Here is a 6,640-nt window from a genome sequence, read left to right on the forward strand (position 1 = left end):
AACCGATAGCGAGCGGTGTTTGTTTCTGGATCAAGTGTAAACCTGATCTGCTCGTATCTGGGAAACTGTGGCTTGTACAGAGGATCCTTCCAACCCAATCTCCTTTCCAACCTGATTTTCTTAGCGAACAGATCCACCATCTTTTCTTCGTCTCGATTGATGACATCTAGTTGAGCTAACACTGCAACATCATAGTATGGAAGTGTGAGAATACTGAGAAGAGTTCTGAAATACTGAAGACCATTTTCTCTTTTCACGACCATGCAGTGAAGTTCTTTGACGAACATCCAACTAATAATGCGACCCCGAGCCCGATTCTTCTCCAAACTCATATAGTTAACCTGATCCAACGGAGCGAGCGGAGGAGGATTCCTAGCAAGGAAATCCGCTCGCCATTCATTCACAGTTTTCTCACGGTTTTCTTGAGCTGATGGCGAATCAGAAGAAAGATTGGCAAACTCTGCAGTCTTTTCAGCCACAAAATCATCATCCAGAGCATTCATCTCCGCATTGTCCTTTCCAACATATACAGGACGTGCAGGATCCGAACTGATGAAGATTTCTTCAATTGTAGAGAAATCAGTTTGATCCTGTACCATCGGAGTAGCATCAATCATACACACAGCAACTTCATCCAAGTCAGTCAAGATCAGTATTTGTTCATCAGACATTTCAGAAATAAACTCTCCCTCTTCTAGCAATTCACCCGTGACAGGATGATACTTCTGAGAACCTGAGAATTCAGGGAGATCTGCAAATGTTTCTGGTTCCAGGCTAATATGTTCAGGCCCTTTAGACGTTTCCAGTGTTTCTGTCTGTTCTGATGGGCCAGTGGTAGCTGTTGGAGGAGCAGAAGGAGTGTCTTGAGGTGTACCAGATCCACCTGCAGCACCGGATGCAGTTGCACCGGAACCTGAGGCAGTTGTTTGATCTGGATTAGCTGCATCATCATCTTTATCATCCTCACGCCTTGAGGGAACTATCCCTAAGGTACTGCACCTTTCACTCCACAATGTACCAACCTTGGAATGAATCTTATTGAAGTTTGCATACATGGGTTTGAAGGCTTCCATCAGTCTATCATCACGACTACTTACCTTCTCCCTCAACGCTTTCGCCTGAGTCTCCAAGTTAGTACTATGCCTTTTCATAATTTCGACCTCCCTATCTCGTGCCTTGTTTGCCTCTTTTAACCTTTCAATTTCCTTGGCCTGTTCCTTGATCTTGATATTCTGAGCTTCAACAATTGAACACAGCTGGTTGTGTGCCATTACATCCTGTTTTCGCTGGACACGATATTCTTCAATTGTTCTTGTGTGTCGACCAACTATAGAACCCAATTCACTGACTTGTTCAATCAGGAATTGTATCTTGTCAGCTTCAGAAAATCCAGATAAAGTTTCTGCCAGAGTTGGCCGTGAAGGCTCAGGTCCAGAAGAACCAGACTGACCAGCCTGACCCGAAGCACCTGTAGGACCAGATATAACGAGAGAAGGTCGGGCATGTGTACCTGAGGCGGGAGTTGCAGGCGGCTGTTGATCAACAGTCACCGTGCGCGTCCCAGAGGACCTCTGAGGAGAAGACATTAGCTCCAGCGTCTCTTTTTCAGTCAATTGATCACCAGAGGGAGGAAACTGCTGCTCAGGAACAGATGAAGGCTGAACAGAGACAGGAACAGAGGAGTCATCAGCAGCTTTCTTTGATGAACGAACATCCTGCCTTTTTGCCTTCCTCTTCTTAAGAAAACCCGGAGAAGTAAGCGTATAATCCTCATCCTGGTCAGATTCTCCAGTTCTACCTGTCTTCTTTATTCGCTTAAACCGGGGATTCCCACGACGATCAAAGACCTTCTTCATCCCTGGAGGAGGAGGATTATCATCCTCAGACGATGAACCACCATCACCAGAACCTCCTTCCTCTTCAGAAGATGAGCTGCTTTCATCAACTAGCTTCCTAGGCTGATCTATCTTGCCTTTACCCTTGTCAGTCGCAACAGTACCAGACTGACTAGCAACACCACCAGCACCACCTGCACTACCACCTGTTTCAACAACCACAGTACCACCATCACCACCTGCACCAATACTAGCATCAGGATCTACAAACAATCCCTGAACGTCTTCTGCAGCAACATTGAATCAACCTCAACACGTGTTGCAACACTAGAACTGCCAGCAGACTTCCTAGTTGCTTTGATTCCATGTTTAGCCCCGAGCTGCGTATCAGCCAAAGCGATTAACTTTGGCTCTTCATTATCAGAATCGCTCACGTCTCGACGCCATCTGTTGTTCTGCGGTGCCTCGTAATCGGGAATATCAAGATGACCAATAAGTTTCCTAATTGGGTCCGATTCCTTATAGGCGGCCATAGACTTGAATATCAGCAGAGTACGCTCATTCATTGGATTAACAGGTAGAACATCTGCTTCAGCCTTTGGAAGATCAGGACTCTGATCGTCTATCATCATCTGCAGAAATCTGGGATATAGCCAGAATTTGGTGGATGTTCGCTGTGTTGCTGATGGAAGGGGCCTTCGAGCGTTTTCCTTTAGATTGTCGAAGATATAGCGAGATATGTTGAACGGCTTGTTCAGAATCAGAGCCGTAAACAATCCAGTTAAATCGATTGGCGACAGATCATACCCAGAACGCTTGTTGCTCAGGCAATGAATAAGGATATGCAACAAGAGCTTGTATCGAAGCGGCATATACTTCTTGTTAATCTGATTGGCAAGAACGTCGTCGCTGTACCACAGCCTCATCAGTAACCCCCGCTGACATTGTAAATCTATAGAAGTAGGATCTTCCGGTTGATCTCCAAGCCGTAGACGTTCTCTGATAGTGTTTTCTGTAATAACCACGGGTTTTTCAGCAACTGATGCCCTGATCACTTCCTTATTCTCTACCGTTTCAATCACAGCTGAACTCCAAAACGCCTTGATGTGCGACTGATAGGCAATGTGCTGTGTCGTGATAACATAATTGATACGCGCCCTATGAAGATACTCCATGATTCCAGTAAACTCCGGACTGATACTGCCTTCCGGTTGTAAATACGCAGCCATGTTATGTCTAGATTCAGACATAGATTCAACTTCCGATTTCTCCTTCTTTGTTGGCTTGGCCCGTTCCTTTTTCGCTACTTTTGGTGCCATTTCTGTTCATCAAACATAGACACGTAATAAGAAAAAGTCAAACAGTCAACAAGGAATTCCACACTTAGAAAATTTTCAATTTCTTAGAAAAATTCTAAGTGTTGAACTCTTCGAAGGATCCAAATTATCCATCGAAGGATTGAATCATGGCACGAAGGATGACAATCTGTTCGAAGGATGTTAGTCAGCTCGAAAGATGTCACCTTTCTTGAAAGATGACAACCTTATCGAAGGATCATCTTTCGAATAATCAAGAATTTTGAAAGATATCTTGATCATTCGAAGGATTGATCAATCGAAGGATGATCCTTCGAGATATCTAACATCTTTCGAGACTCAACTCGAAGGATGTTGTTCAGCACATCTATCGAGGTGATGAGTCATCATCTTTCGCTTTGATTACCGGCAACTGTTCATCGGCGAGATTCCGGTGGATTTTAAGTTTAATTCCGGTGATTTGTTTTTAGTTCAAGTGTGTTTTATGCCAAACAAGAACAACATCAACACCATTTCAAACCATCAATATTTAGACCCAAACCGGACTCGAACAAACACACATGCACTGATTTGAACCATAAACCACAAACATTTCCATGTTTATCCCAACCCAACACTTGACACCATGACTCTGTTTTAAATCAAACCATGTTTCATTGATCAACCTTGATGATCATCAGAACCTAATACAAAACATTATTCTACACATCCACATATATCTAGTGTTATCATTTTAACATAAGTAAGAACAAAGAAAAATGAAACACATAAACAATGAAGATTACATAATGTTAATGTTATTGTTTGAATTAATGTTTGTTAGGAAAAACAAGATCATCCTACCGAGTTTGATTAAGAATCCTGATATCAACAAGTTTTAGGAAAATTTTGGCAGAGGTTCGAGAGGATGAGAGGATTTGTGATGAAATTTTGAAACTGTTAATGACAAATGAAGAAGAAGACCCTTTATATACCCTGACCTCGAAAGTCCAACCGTCTCGAAAGACCCAAAACCATTCGAAAGATGTAAAGGTGTCTCGAAGGATGACCTTGGGTTCGAAAGATCCCTATTTGGCTCGAAGGATCCAGATATTTGAAAGATCTGGATCGAAGGATACCAGATATTTTTGGAATCCTTCGAAAGGTATCTTTCGATCTAAACCATCTTTCAAAGGATCTGGTCAACTCGAAAGATCAATTGGTCAAATCCTTCGTTGACCAAAACATCTTTCGACTGAGACAGTTGACTTTCATTGACTTTCTTGACCATCTGATCTTTCGAGGGCCATTGCTTCCTCGAAGGATCAGATTTCCCACCAACACTTTGGATTTTTGGGAATTTCAATTTAAACCCTTCAAATTTTGGAGGTTTTCAGAAATGACCATTTTGAAAAGTTGTCCGTTATGAAGTTCTGCAAAGGTTAGTTTTATGAAGTATATCGGCTTGTCAGGTATCGGATCGAGCACCAACATCAGTTAATCAAAAATAATATTAAATTGAAAATCTTTTTGGATTTTGAGGTTTGATAAAATGAAAGGCAACAATTTTAATATCCTTTGAATGTTATCAAACGACATCACTGCTAATGTCGTGCTGATATGCACCAAACGACAAAACTGTTTAAAATAAAGCAGTAAATAAATATGTACAACACAACAATATTTTTGCGAGTTTCTGGCGAAGAGAATCATCTCAGCTTGCGGTCTTTTGTCAAAACACATTTCCTTTTAAAATTCCTTTACAGAAGTTGATAAGTATTCTACCACAATTACCGATATTGTTATCCACTTAAACTCAACAATCAAGTGTAATCATAATACAATGAGATACGTTTAAGGTATGATTTATACTTACCGACCGGTGTTCATCCACTCACGACACATTCCCGTATCAAGGTATGCACGAGAGTTCATCTTACTGGGGAGTATACCATTTATCATCCGTTTTTAACGTATATATATACAATGTGAATAAGTCACTTATTTGAGTTGAAAACAAGCCCTATGTGATAGAATCACTTATTGATGAGGAACTTGAGTTTCAATGCATGAGGGCACAGGAGCAAGTCCGTGAACAGGTCAGTACTTCCGTACAGCAGAGAGACGAACTTGACTCCCGGATAAATGTGATATTTTATCACTTATTTTGTATGGACATGTGATTGTTTATCACTTATTGAGGTCGAATGCAGTATGAAATATGTACACGTATGTATGGTATCATGGAAGAACTTAGACTTTGTCTTTTATAGAAACAACCATGATACCCAGATGATAAACAGCATAAACCCCGAATATCTCAGAACCTCGGCAATCTATCAAACGAAATTTCGGTACCAAGACCATATGCCAATGAGCGGTTCCCACGCGGTTTTCAGTTCGTTATGTTTATATCTCCTGCATACTTTAAAATGATCGTGAGTCTACCGGTACATCATAAGTAGAGCTACTTATCATTTTCTTTTCCTTTTGATTTTTAGAAACATGTTTCAACCGACCTCTGATGTAATATCACTTTCCCTTATATTACCAAGAAACTCATTTTTGGTTTTCTATTGTTTTTGTGTTTTTTTCTGAATTTTCTCCCCCTTAAATGCAGAAAGTAAATAAATTAAAGACATATTTTTGTATTTTTGTGGTTTTTCAATGTTTTTGTATTTTTCTTGAAACTTTCTCCCCCTAAAATTCAAAAATAAAATAAAGTAAAAATATTTTTGGATTTTTGGTTTTTAGAAAAATATTTACAAAAACGATTTCCTGATGTCGGTTACTCTTGCTTCACCTTAATGCCGTTTACCAGAAGTAAATAATCAAATCTTGATTTATCAAATGCTTTGGTAAAAAGGTCGGCACGTTGGTGGTCGGTATGAATATGAACCACATCGATAAGTCTCTTTTCAAAGCAATCACGTATGAAGTGATATTTAATATCGATGTGCTTCGTTTTTGAGTGCTGTACAGGATTTCTAGTGATCTGTAAGGCAGCCTCATTATCAACATAAATAGGAGTAGTTTGGAATTCAAAACCGTAGTCCCGCATCTGTTGTTGGATCCATAGAACCTGGGAGCAGCAACTAGACGCAGCAATGTATTCTGCTTCACATGTAGACGTAGCCACACATGTCTGCTTCTTGCATTGCCAAGTGACCAGGCGATTGCCTAAGAACTGACATCCTGCTGTAGTTGATTTTCCATATTTCTTGCAGCCGCCGAAATCAGAATCACTGAAAGCTTTGAGATCGAAGTTATCATCCTTAGGGTACCATAACCCGGTGTCAGGGTAACTCTTCAGATAACGAAAAATCCTTTTGACAGCAGCATAGTGAGAGACCTTCGGATTCGCTTGGTACCTAGCGAGAAGACAAGTTGGATACATAATGTCGGGTCTTGATGCGGTGAGATACATTAAGGATCCAATCATAGCACGATAAAGTGAAGAATCCACAGCATCCCCTTCTTCATCCGGAGTAATCCCGTGATTCTGCAGAA

This window comes from Helianthus annuus, chromosome 17 (assembly GCF_002127325.2).
Source record: "Helianthus annuus cultivar XRQ/B chromosome 17, HanXRQr2.0-SUNRISE, whole genome shotgun sequence".
NCBI classification, from domain to species: domain Eukaryota; kingdom Viridiplantae; phylum Streptophyta; class Magnoliopsida; order Asterales; family Asteraceae; genus Helianthus; species Helianthus annuus.